Source organism: Tenrec ecaudatus, chromosome 15 (genome assembly GCF_050624435.1).
Source record: "Tenrec ecaudatus isolate mTenEca1 chromosome 15, mTenEca1.hap1, whole genome shotgun sequence".
Classification (NCBI taxonomy): domain Eukaryota; kingdom Metazoa; phylum Chordata; class Mammalia; order Afrosoricida; family Tenrecidae; genus Tenrec; species Tenrec ecaudatus.
The window spans coordinates 86,312,692-86,326,526 of record NC_134544.1 but is presented as its reverse complement, the minus strand read 5'-3'; the positions used below and the strand labels follow the sequence as shown (position 1 = coordinate 86,326,526).

Genomic DNA, 13,835 nt, shown 5'->3' with positions numbered 1-13,835 from the left:
CTGGTTACATAACCATTTATAATTAGAACTTAAATTATGAGCATTCCAATTTGAAAAAGGCTGGTGCCATAATGGTTACAGTTTGGACTGCTAACTCGAAGGTTAGCGGTTCAGAATTACAAGTCACCCTGGGTAGAAAGGCAGAGTTTCCAATATTGTAAAGAGTTACAGTCTCAGAAATCCACAAGGGGCCATTCCACCTCCTTTTAAAGGGTCGCTGTAACCAGATTCCACTCGCTGGCACTGAATTGTGTTTAAGGTTTTCGTTGCTGATGACAGTGACAACTCTGTCCATTTGCTGCATCCCCACTTTGATTAAGCCTCCTTGAATTCTTTCTGATCATTAACCAAGAATGTAGATCATCTTCCCCTTGGGGAGAATGCCTTAGAAAATAGATTGCCTGCACTCCTCTCCATCCAGCACCCTCCAAGGGCCTGCCTAGATGTGTCCTTGATGGAGCTCACCTTACTGAGGGCAGCACAGGGGCCGTTGTCATGAGTCTGGCCTTGATTGCCTCAGTTTGAAGGGCCTGGACGATTCATGTAAATCCTTCTATCCAAAATGTGCATGTCCCAATTATGGTCCCATTCCTGCTGATACAGTCCCACCTGTAGCTGTGATGTATTGATCTGTCACCAATCATGGTCTGTGACATGGCCTTTTGTTCTGTGCCCTGCTTATGCAAGGTCTCGACTGTGCATTTGAACTACTAATGGCCTCCCTTATCCATATGATGTATGTGTGTGTTTCTTTTGTTGTCTCTTAAAGTTTAGTAAATGTTCTCCTTAAATTATATTTGACAGTGGGATTACTTTTCTACCCTAAAGCACAATTTAGGATCATCAGTGACTCAAGGTCCAGTTCTTTGGGACAGCATCTTGACAGCCACCCTGCAGGTGAGGTCAGGCCCTGCAACCCTCCTGGCTTCTGTCCTGAATGGGCATATGTTACAAAGGTCTTTTAGTTCTGCGGATAAATGCTCTCTCTGCACCTTAGCCTCACACCAAACACACTCAACTCTATGTGGGTTGTCAAATCTAGTGACCCAGATAAGTATTCAGATGTACCCCCAGTTCACCTCCTAGCCTCCTGCCCAAATGCACTCAGCTCTATTGTTCTGTGGCCTGGGAATCCCACTGGTCTGTCTCAGTCTCTTGGTTCTGCTGCCACCATGTCTCTGTTGCTGCTTCTCCCCATCACTTCCTCTCTTGTGTCACAGCTCCCTGTCTTCTGGATTGAAAAGTTTTAGTGCAAGAATATAGGATCCAAAGGCCTCTACTTCTGCCTCTTCTTTTTTGATGGTAGTGAGATCCCAGTTTCTGTCTCTGAAAGGACTCAATTAGTCCTAACATGATTTCCAATGTGACTAATTCTCAGGTTTGGTTTCAGACAGTTTATTTACATAACCACAAGGTACAAAGGTACCAATATATTGTTGGGTAAACTGCCCACTTCTCTTGAAGCAAAAAAACAAAAACAAACTCACTGCCATCAAGTTAACACAGACTCTTAGCGACCCTATAGGACAGGGTCGAATAGCCCCTGTGAGTTTCCAAGATTGTAACTCTGCAGCGGAGTAGAAAGCCATGTCACTCATGGTAGAAGGAAGCCCCATCCTGCTTTCGAGGAGAAATTGGTGGTTTCCAACTGCTGACCTTGCAGTTGGCAGCCCGACAGTCACCACTTTGCCACCAAGGCTCCTTTGCCTCATTAGCATTGGCAGGAGACAAACCCAGGTAAATGATTTGGAGGGAGTTAAGGGGACATAGCTAGAAAGACTGTATACTTGTATAGACCAATGTCTAACTCAGTGATTTTCAGCCTTCCTAATGCCGTGCCCCTTTAATGTAGTTCCTCATGTTGTGACCCCACAATAAAATTGTTTTTGTTGCTACTTCATAACAATAATTGTGCCACTGTTATGAATCAGGTGACCCCTGTGAAACGGTCGTTCAACCCCCAAAGCGGTCTGTACCCACAGGTTCAGAACCGCTGATCTCACTGCATTAGGAACTACAAATAATGCTACATTAAAAAGTTGATCTCTATTGGGATTCAAAGTGCACTTACTATTGAGGGAAGAATACTTCTTTATTTCAAAATATATACATAAATTTCAGTCTAACAGATGCCATGTGTTTATTATGGAGCCTTGGATTTGACATTTGTTAACAGTTGGACCTCAAGGTCAGAGGTACACACCCATTAGCTTCCTGTCCTGACTTTAGAGTCTCGGAAGCTCTGTACAGCAGTTCTCCTGGGTCCTAGCTGCAGATTATACGTCTAACTCTACAGGATGGTGAGTTTTAAAGTGTTTCTAAGTAATTATACAATTTCTAGTTCTTCTATAAAATAATTTTTTATTTATAATAGCTGTTTATATAGCCCATTTTAAATGTTTCCAGATGCTTAACATAGTCATCTTCAAAGTTCATTGAGTTGTTAGTCTCCTGGAGAGTCACACAGTAAGGAATTGGTAGTTCTGTATGGGGTGAGGTAGGGATCCAACTTTTTGGTTTCTTCCTTTTTGACATTTATATTTGATTGCCCAATCTCTATTTGTTATAAAGTCATCTTATATTCACATGTTTGAAAATTATGAGTTTTACATTTATTGCTCATTCAGGGGTCCTCGTACTACAGCCCGTGGGCCATATGCGGCCTGCCAAGGACATTTATAAGGCCCACCAGGTGTTTTTGCCGCTGCTGCCTATCCTGCTTAGCAGCTGACTCTCCCAGTGTGCCTAGGAATTTGTTCAAAGTTTTTTTTTAAAACTGTAGTCCAGTCTTCCAACGGTCTGAGGGACAGTGAACTGTATCAAAAGTTTAAAGACCCCTGGCTCATGTTATAAGCATGCTTTCCATCACTCAATAAGGGCATCATTAACATTATTGGGGACTGGTGTAAGAAGAGGGACAAAATAACATCATCTGGACCTACACGTTATGTGTTACTCACATTGTATTCTCTCATCAGCCTGCAGATTGGGCATCACCAGGAGCATAGAGAAAGAAGGAAGAAGAGCCTGATTGGGATATTATTATTTTCGGGAGATCCTCATGAGAGATTGTAATTTGTGAACATAATTGAAGCTGATCCAGATGGGACAAACATAGAGCATCCCATTTGCCGGCATTGTCGTTAGGACCAAAGAAAATGACCAAGGCCCAGGTGATTCTGAAGTGTTTTATCCTTTTCTGTATTTCCTACTGGGATTGTAGACGCCTGTATAATACTGATTCAGCTCAGTGGAAAAGTCGAAATTTGAAATTAGAGATAAGCTTTGACTCTAACTTTGACATTTGACTGGAGAAGATTGAGAATATATTGACCATAGGATTATTACATCAATGAGGATTCTTTGGATGGCATTATCTTCCAACTCATAATGTATCTTTCTATGGCCAGCTCATGAGAATCTTTCAATTGATACGCTATACGTATTTTTTAAGGAGAAATAAAACCACATCTTTAGGAGAATTCGCTATTCCGTCGGATTTTTGTCCGAATAATTGTCTTTAACGCTTCTCTCTGAAGGTGGTATTTACACATTTCCTAAACAGCAGCATTCTCATTAATTCATCTAAAACGGGCCTTGTAGCGATACTGGTTTAAAATTGGTTGACACCTTCTCACCTCCTCTAACTCTACCTGCAGGTGAGAGGATCAACCATCAGCACCAGCTCTGATTCCTATACGGGAGAGCTTAAACATACCTGTACCCTCCAATGGTTTTCCAGTTCTGACACCAGTATCTTTGCCACAGCCCTCTTCTACTCAGCTCATTAATTTTTTGCAGTTGCCATGGACTAATTGCAGCCCAGAGTCACAGGTACATGTTTTATTCAGTACCAGAATATAATTTGGCGTCAGAATCAATAGGCTACACATTGGGATTCATATTACAGAACCATGTAGCAAATTTGATCTTCTTCAGGGAAGGGAAGGTCTGTTCCCTCTGTCCCTCTCAGACATTTTACATCCTGAAGTTAGGCTAATTTCTTACTTCCATCTGTATAGACTCCTCTTAACTCCTTAGGGATATCCTCCTCTTGATCTTGGCTGCCTGCTCCACTATCTTGGCTGAAAATCCTTTCTGGACCCGTCACCATTGGCTCCGTCACCATGTCCGATCTACCCTGGCCATTGTCTCCATTACACAACTCTTAACCAGTGGACAGTACAGTTCCTTTTGCAGCAGCAGCAGTAGACCAGTCCCTATGAGGTAGAGGTTCAAGATGCTGCATGATTTGCTCTGCAGCATCTCACAAAACTAAATAGCCATCCAGAAAACAAATACCTCTTCAAGATGTGGAAGCTGGTGAGTCCCAAATCTATATGGTGGTCAGGTATCAGTCTGTAGGGTTCTCCTCATTCATGTGTGTGCCATGGATGATGAACCAGATCATCAGGTCAGACCACAGTCCACTGCCTCACAAGGTGAAGTTGTTGAATCTGGTCAAATAATAGGTTGACGTGGCTGAGGAACCCAAATGGGAATGTCATGCAGCAGACTGTTGGCTCATAGAGTCGAGGGAGCTCTCAAGTCAGGTCACACAGGTGGCCTGGAGTTGCCATTCAAGGAAATGGCTCAAGAATTTCCGGAAGCTGGCAAATCTCTAATCCAAGGGTTCATTCTGAACTCCGTGGCTGCAGGGGCTAACAAAACCAAATCAACAGATCAGATGACAGGCCAATGTCTCTGTCTCTTCTCAAACCATGCCTGCACACAGTTCTCTTTCTCTCTTGATATAATGGCTTCTTTGCCCAACCTAGCACCTTTTGCCCAACCTAGCACCTTCCCTGCCCAGGGCTCCAGAGGTCAAGCCAGTGGAAGAGAACTGCAAGGGAGAGTATGTGGTGAAAGATGGCAGGTCCAAGAGGACCTTGCAATTAAAGTTAAGACGAAACTGTGTGAAGGTGACTGAGAAGAATTTGTCCTAAGGTTGTCAAGAGGAGCTTGTGCTCCTCTTAAGAACTTAAGAACTTAGAAAGTTATTCTGCATTCAGGGAGATATTGCCTATGAACTTTCTGATCTTGGTTCTGAGCTATAGCTTCTTGTTTCTGACCCCAAGATGTACCTGTTTCATTAATAGACCACTTTGATCTATTGAGTTTTGTGTGGCCATAGCAACAGATTTTCAAACCCAGAAGTGAGACAAAGAGTGGTGTGGGAGGAATGACTTTGGTAAGAGTTGACAAAAAATGTTGGTGAACTGAGGTGTGTTTGACCGCCCCCATCTGAACTGCTCCTGATAATCATTGCCACTGGAGATACAGAGCCTTTTATAATGATGATAGTGCTAGACCTCCCAATTCCATTTCACAATGTATTGTAAACTTGTTTTGTCAATATAAACAAGTGTGTGTGAATATAAATCTAATTTGTGTGAATATAAATCTCAGCTATTTCTAGCTCATTCAGATAATTTCACTGGTATTCAAAATTCTAATTTTATGAGTGGTTGCATTGTTTTGGGGCATGGAGGTCCCCAAGACTTGAACGGTGATCCTCAGGAGTGACATTGCAATTGTGGCAAATATTAAAGACAGACCAGTGGGGCACGGGGCTCCTCATCCTATGTCAGGACTGAGAAAGTGAATGTATTTTCCAGTGGGTATAGGTACTGGAGTTTTCAGATCTTTCCATAAGGTGTACACGTCATGCAATTAGTGTATACATAGTCAATGGGTAATAATGTCATAAGTGAGTAACATAATAAATAAGCAAGATTGTGAATCACCATCTTGACCTAGTGCTAGTTGACTTGAAACCCACCCTGTGCCCTCCCCAGGCATTTGCTACATTTATGGTGGGTTAGCTACAGAACCTGATTGCTCTGATCTACAGAGAACCTTCAGGCACAGTGAAGTGGCCAATCACAGAAATGATTCATCTACTATGGGATCTCCTTTAAGACTGCTCCTTAATGGAGAGCTATTGTAGGGGGTGGGGGTGGGGCACATTATTTGGCCTGGAAAATGTGTATTTGAAAATATTTCTTTCTCAGAACAAAGGAGATCTTTCTGAAAATAGGGCTAGTTTTCCATCCCCATAATTATGAATGTAGAAATAAAGTTAAATACTTTCTACCATGTCCTCAGTTTACCACGCATTATGGAATGTACAGTTTTTACTACTGTTTTGCTTTCTTTAAGATATTTTTTAAAAATCTTCAAATGGAAAATACACCATTAAATCGACTCCTCTTACTGCAGGAATCAGTGCCATTCAATGATGTGGCTGTAAAGTTCACTTGGGAGGAATGTCAGCTCCTGAACCCTGCTCAGAAATCCCTATATCAGGATGTAATGTTGGAGAACTATCGCAACCTGGTTTCTGTCGGTGAGTATTCTGAAGTCATTGGCTTTTCCTAGCTTATGTGTTCAAATCTTTGTAGTGTCTGTGATGTTCTCAAAGAGGGAGATTCTTATTGCATTCTCTGGTTCTAAGTTAGTAGGTAAGGTCTTCTATCCTTGAGAGACCACCCTTTACTTTTTTCCTTTGAACATGATTTTCGTAGAAATACTATATTCTTCAGGTTTTACAAACTTTAGGTTAATTTTGGTGTGTCTAAGATTGTGTAATTTCTCATGAACAGGTTCAGTTGTCACCCCAGAAGCGTTCTCTCAATTGGAACAAGAGAACTGTGGTCGGTATTAGAAACAAGCTGTAGTGGGATTTTTTTCAGGTGCATGGTCAAAATACCTTAAGGGAAATTGGCTGGGGGCATTGATTCAAGCAGCAGAAGGCCTCACATCCACGGTAGGTGTTGGAAAATGCATAAAAGTGTGTACTTCTTTGAATAGGAGAGCTCACTTTTCCTAGAAGTTGAGAGAAGTTCTACTGTAGCTCTTATGAGATTAGGTTTCTATTTATTCGATTTATAGTACTGTATGTTTGCTTCCCTAATTTTCTTTCTTTAAGATTCTCAAATTTTCCCTTTTTTATTTTCTTCTACCTTACTATGAAAATCCATCTTGCAAGCCTCTCTCCAAACAGAGAACTCTGATTTTGTAACTGGCCTCAATGCAGCACATTCCTCCCCTACTGAGTTTTTCTAATAGAGATGATCAAATTGCCTTCTCTGTTGGAATACTTTAACAGACATGTTTCTCCATATTTTGCTTCTGTTGGCGAAACACATTTATGACTTCTGTTATTTTCAGGTCTTTAAAATCACCTATCAAGAAAATTGTTATCAGCTTAGGATATACTTTAGCACTCTACCTCCAATTTTGTTCTACTTGTAAGATTTTAAAAACATTTCTATTCCTCCGATAATTTTTTAAGTGGAAAGGACATTTTTAACATCCTGCATTGTTATTTTATATTTTTCACTAAACGTGTACCTACTATATATTTCTTACCATGCAGTGTGCCTTCCTTGGGCCCACCCCTTCTTAACAGTTCGAAAACCCAAAAGATGACCTTTGCTGCTTCTAAATAACATTTTGTCTGTATGTTCCAATAGATATTTTTGTTGTTGATCAAATAATCATAGTATATTCAATATTGCTTTCTCTCTTCTGTCTTTTGAGTAGCCTTTTGGTTTCCATATGTAAAATGTCGTTTGTGTCGTCCCACATCTCATCTGGTCTCAGTCATTAATCTTCACTCATCAGTCTTTTATTCCTCAAGTTTATTCTTTACAGTTTCTCAGCTCTGTGATCTAGGTATTTTGGCTAGCTTCTACTTGGATTTGAGCAGTTGATCATCTGTCCCACAGTTAACCCATGGCTGTGTTTTGACTAATGAGCTTCTCCACTATTTCTTTCTATGGATGTGATTTGCTTTTCGTTTGTTCCATTCAGAAAGTTCCATATGTATAGTTTCCATTTCTTTTGTTTAATAAGGAATTTGCTTTGAATTCATCATTAGTCTCAAAATTTTATCGGTAAACTTGTGTGTCATTTCTGTCACTAAGGCTGCATTTTCCAAATACTTATATTGTTCCCAAATTTTACATTCATCTGTGTACATGATTGTATGTATTGTTGATCAATGTCAGGCTGCAAAATGTATGGAAAATTTTCTAATGTATATATATATGTATGTATGTATGTATGTATGTATATTTAGTTAATTGTATTGATGCTACCACGGTTTCAAAATATTTTCTTCTTGAATTCCTTGATATCACCTGCCCGTATTCCCTCCCTCTCCCACCCTCAATTTCGTTATTGTGGAAAACAGAACCTGGATGAAAGTGTAAGCAACCTTACCTCTATACTCCTGACTTCAGGGCTTGGGAGACCAGTGCTAGTGTTAGAAGAAAACCTCCAAGCCCCAAGGATAAAGCTAGAGCTGAAATGCACAATCTCCAGATAGAGTTTTCTCCACAATGCCCTCCAGTAAGATGTTAGTGTACAGCTCCTACAGGCGCCTAACTTCTTGCTACTCAGCTAAAAGATGCCTAGCTTTAAAAGCAATCAGGTTCCCTTTGTTGCTTTCACTCAAGCAATCAACTATCACTTTGTCTCTTAAATTCCCTCTGGATGGGTCCTAAGGGATGGTTGTATAATTGAAGGGCAGACATAAAAAGGCTTTGTATTCTTTCACCAATTTATATAGTGTCAGGGCATGCAGCCCCGCTCCCACTCCTTACACACAGGAACGCCTACCTACTTAACAAGGTAGGCAGTGTCTTTACCCTGAATGTCCCTGAAGTAATTGGGTGAGCAACTAAAGACCAGTGCTGAGGCTGAGGGCAAGTGAGGGAAGTAACTATCCACTGAGCAGGGAGAACAATAACACCATATCTGCTCTTATAGCTAAAGCTGCTCGCAGATGGTAATAGTCATGTGCTTATATGAGGCATCATTAAGGTAGCACTGTAATGAAAGGATATTGTGGGGATGATTTTTAATTAGGAGAATGTAATTGGAGCTCTTCTCCAACTTACAAATGCGAATGCTTCCCTCCAACCAGATACCTGGCCTTGCAATCTTTAATTCTGAGAATAATTGGTCTGCCTCCACTCTCTTCTTGAGCTGCAGTTTCCCACAGCCTGATACTTATCATGAAGTGTTCTAAAAGAGTTCAACATATTCCCACATTCACATCAGTCTGCCCTGTTGTCCATGCCTTCTGGAGGCTCACACACCTCGCTACTATATAAACTCACTGTTAAATCACCTCACTATCTTATCCAGCATCGGATATGAAGCCACTCTACCCAGTTTTTGCTGTCTGCTTTATCTTCCTTAAGTGCACACGCTATTCTTAAGGGCCTTTTGACTCTGGGGCTGGATCCCACACTTCGTTTGCTTAAACAATTGGTGCACAAATCTAAATAATACTTTTAGTAACTGGTCTTACTTGCAGGCATATGAATATTAACCTTCCGCTGACAGAATTACACTTTAGGGAAGATCTTACCATGTACTTTTTGAAGATGGATATGATTTTAGTCTTCTTTAATTTGTCACTCCCAGCCTTATAAACCACTTGACTATCTAATTAAAAAGAGCCAGTATCAGTCTATTTAGTTGAATAATTCATACACTATCAATTTTTAAACATTACATTTTGTTTTAACAACTTGCAATTTTTTCTTGATAATATTTCATATATTCCACCTTCCAATTATTAGAGGATGTTTACAGCTACTTTTTCTCATTTTCAGTCATGCCATGTCAACCACAGAAGCTCCCCAAAGCTCTCCTACATCCACATCATTACTGTTGATTGTACTTTGAGGATTTAGTACTTCTTCAGTGTTATTTCATTGCCATTAAACTTGAGGGGTGCATGTTCCAGAAGTAGATCACCGGGTCTTCCTCCCAGTCCTTGTTTCTGGAGATTCTACTAAGACCTGTACACCATGGGTGGTCCTGCTTGTGTTTGAAACACTGGGTGGCAGTGCTTCTGGCATCACAGCAACATGCAAGCTACCACAGGACAACACTGAAAGATGGGTGGTGTCAGCTAGAATACAGGCTCCAGAAACATAACCAATATGTTTCTGTACCATAGTACCTTTCATATATACCTGTAAAAATAGTTTTCTCCCAAGTAGAACATTCTACATTTTTCACATTCCCAACTTTGTCTAGTACTTAGTTGTCTTTCATTAATGATTGATGAAATGAATACATCTGACCTCTAGCAACTGGAATTAGCAAGCCTTATCACATCTGTGGTCTATTGGTCTCGATGTCTCCCTTCTATTATGTTTGTTGTACATTTTCATGCCCCTCTTTATGCAAATACCAAATCTGTGCTCATTCATCACTTTCATATCCAACCTGATTTCTACAATAACTTTACTCTTTGGATTGTTTACACTGTTGTATTACTTCCAATGGGAAATAAACATTAAGCATAGTGTTTTATTCATATAAGAGGGTTGTCACTAAAGATCTACTTTGTATCAATGCATATTTTAAGAGACCCGTTGTCAATCAAAATGTTGAAAAGAGTCCATGTTCTTTTCTTTTATAGAAATCCACAAAGATGATGATCATTTGCTTGAGCACTTGCAATGTGAAAGATGCATAGACAGAACGGAACGGTGTTATAAATTTAATACATTGGAAATTATTGTTTCTCAACACCAAAATAATTTTCCTCCAAAGGAAAATGATGAGATGTTTGGCTTACATGAAAAAATCATAAAATCAGATTTAATCATTCCTGAATTAAATCAGAATAGAAGCAATAAAATACAGAAGTCAGTTGTGCTCAGTGAAGATGAGGAAACTTTTCTCCATGTTGAACAAGAGCAATATTGTACTGAAAAGAAATTCCCTGAGTGTGAACAATCCAGGCTCATGAAGTCACAATGCCATCAGCATCAGAAATCTGATGAAATTGAGAAACCACATACAGGTGATAAATGTGGGACAACCTTCATCGAGGAGTCTGTGCTCTATGAGCACCGGATCACTGATACACTAGATAAGAACTATGAATGCAGTCAGTGTGGGCAAAAATTCAAGAAAGTGTTCAAAATCAATGAACATCAAAAAGCCCATGAAGGACAAAAGCTAGGTAAATGCTTGCAATGTGGCAAAGCTTATCACAGTAAATCCTACCTCAAGGGCTATCAGGAAACTCTTGTGGCAGGGATGCCCTATATATGCAGTGAATGTGGGAAAGGCTTCACCAGGAAGACTGATCTTACTGCTCATCTGCGAACTCATACTGCAGAGAAACCCCATGTATGTGGTCAATGTGCAAAAGCCTTTATCAGGAAGATGGACCTCACTATTCAACAGCAAAGTCATACTGGAGAGAAACCCCATGTCTGTGGTGAAGGTGGCAAAGGTTTCAGTCGGAAAGCCCATCTCAAAAGTCATCTACAAATTCATGCAGGAGAAAAACCCTATGTACTTGGTGAGTGTGGTAAAGCTTTCAACCAGAAGCAGCACCTTAGAGCACATCAGATAATTCACACAGGAGATAAACCCCATGTATGTGGTGAATGTGGCAAAGCTTTTATCGGGAAGAACGTCACTGTTCATCAGCGAACTCATACTGGAGTGAAACCACATGTGTGTGGTGAATGGGGAAAAGCCTTTATCAGGAAGACTGCTCTCACTGTTCATCAGCGAACTCATACTGGAGAGAAACCCCATGTACGTGGTGAATGTGGAAAATCCTTTACTAAGAAGAACAAGCTCAGTGTTCGTCAGCAAACTCATACAGTAGAGAAACCCCATGTATGTGGTGAATGTGGAAAAGGCTTCATTCAGAAAACACAGCTCAAAACTCATCTACTAACTCATACAGGAGAGAAACCCCATGTATGTGGTGAATGTGGAAAAGGCTTTATCAAGAAGACTTCTCTCAGTGATCATCAGCGAACTCATACTGGAGAGAAACCCCATGTATGTGGTGAATGTGGAAAAGGCTTTATCAGGAAGACTTCTCTCAGTGATCATCAGCGAACTCATACGGGAGAGAAACCCCATGTGTGTGATGAGTGTGGAAAAGGTTTTATCTTGAAGACTGTGCTCTCTAATCATCAGCTAACTCACACTGGAGAGAAACCCCACGTATGTGGTGAATGTGGCAAAGGTTTCAACCGGAAAGCACATCTTAAAACTCATCTACGAACTCATACTGGAGAGAAACCCTATGTATGTGGTGAAGGTGGCAAAGGCTAAATGAGGAAGACTGCTCTCACTGTTCATCAGCGAACTCGTACTGGACAGAAACCCCATGCATGTGGGGAATGTGGAAAAGCCTTTACCTGGATGGCTTTTCTCACTGATAATCAGCAGACTCATACTCGATAGAAACCGTACATATGTGGTGAATATGGAAAAGGTTTTATCTGTCCCATCCCGTGGGACATCAACAACGTGGGAACCTGAAAGAGGGACTGGGAATGAAGATGGGTAAGGGCGCGGAGAGATGGAAGCACGACAGGAATCTGATCAAGCCTCGTTTATTGAGTTGAGAGCAGAGGTTTAAATAGCCAGCGAAGGGCGGGCACCATTATGTCACATGTAAAGTAAGGTACAACTGAGGTAGCCAATAGTCGTGCATTGCCAAATAAGGAAGAAATGGCCGGCAACTGATCGAACAGGTAAGTATGCTAATGAAGCATACCTGGTGCCTGGGAGGTGGATGCCATCAGTCATATATTGACCAATGAACATAGCAGCAGCTAGTGAAAGAGCACCAATCCTAGCAAGGGTCAAGGCAGCCACCCTCTGGCGGGAATGGAACAAAGGGCAGTAAAATCTCAGGGCAGTTTGTATGGCAGAAAACTGAGAGTAAATTCATAAAGGTCGTACATGGCTTAAATCCAGGGTGGGGGGGACACACAGTTCCCTACATTTATCAGATAGAAGGACCTCAGTGTTCATCAGGGAACTCATACTGGAGAGAAACCCCATGTGTGTAGTGAATGTGGCAAAAGCTTCCTTCAGGAAGGAAATCTCAAAACTCAGCTACAAATTCACAGGAGAAAACCGCTATGTATGTGGTGAGTGTGGTAAAGCTTTCAGCCAGAAAACATACCTTATAGCACATCAGAAACTTCACACAGACGCTAAACCCCATGTATGTGGTGAATGTGGAAAGCCTTTTTCAGGAAGAATAAGCTCATCGTTTATCAGAAAACTCATGCAGAGAGAGAAACTCCATGTATGTAGTGAATGTAGCAAAGGCTTCATTCAGAAAGCACATCTCATAACTCATCTATGAATTCTTCGTGGAGAAAAGCCTTAATATGTGTTGAGTGTGGTAAAGCTTTCAGCCAGACGTGATGCCTTACAGCACATCAGAAATTTCACAAAGGAAAGAAGCCCTTTGCATGAATTAAATGTAGAAAATCTTATATGTGGAAGTCAGGTTTCCTTAAACATTAGACAATTTCCAAGAAGAAAACCTTTCATTGGAGTTAGTGTAACAAAGCTTTCAAAACAGAGGAAGAGGTGCTAGAGTTTGGCCTGGGCAAGCGTGGAAACAGACAATTGTGACCATATGGGGATCCATGTTCTGCATTGCTGTCCCTCTACTGGCATGACCACCCTTGTGGGGAGAAGACCTTCCAGACTTCCACAGAGTTCATAGGTACCTCATTGCTCTTCCAACTTTCAGTACCCAAAAGGGAACTGAACCTGGTGTTTCTGGATCACAGCTATACCAAGCAGAGTGCCCACCAGATGACACGTGTACCTGCCCCACCTGCATGCACTTTGTTAGCTACCGGAGACAGCACAGAAGTACCATAAAATAAGAATAAAGAGAATAGAAGATGTATGGGGACAATTATTCCAAAGGAAGAATGGAACACAGTGAACCTCAGACTCCACAACCGTGAGACCAGAAGAACTAGATGGTGCTCACCTTCCACTGCTAATTACTCTGAAAG

At 41.1% G+C, this 13,835-nt stretch overlaps 1 pseudogene; it reads right to left on the bottom strand.

The window, feature by feature from the left end:
* The window catches only part of LOC142427571 (nicotinamide phosphoribosyltransferase-like), a 54,473-nt pseudogene extending 50,344 nt beyond the window's left edge, over nucleotides 1-4,129 (bottom strand).
* Between the last annotated feature and the right edge of the window lie 9,706 nt (nucleotides 4,130-13,835).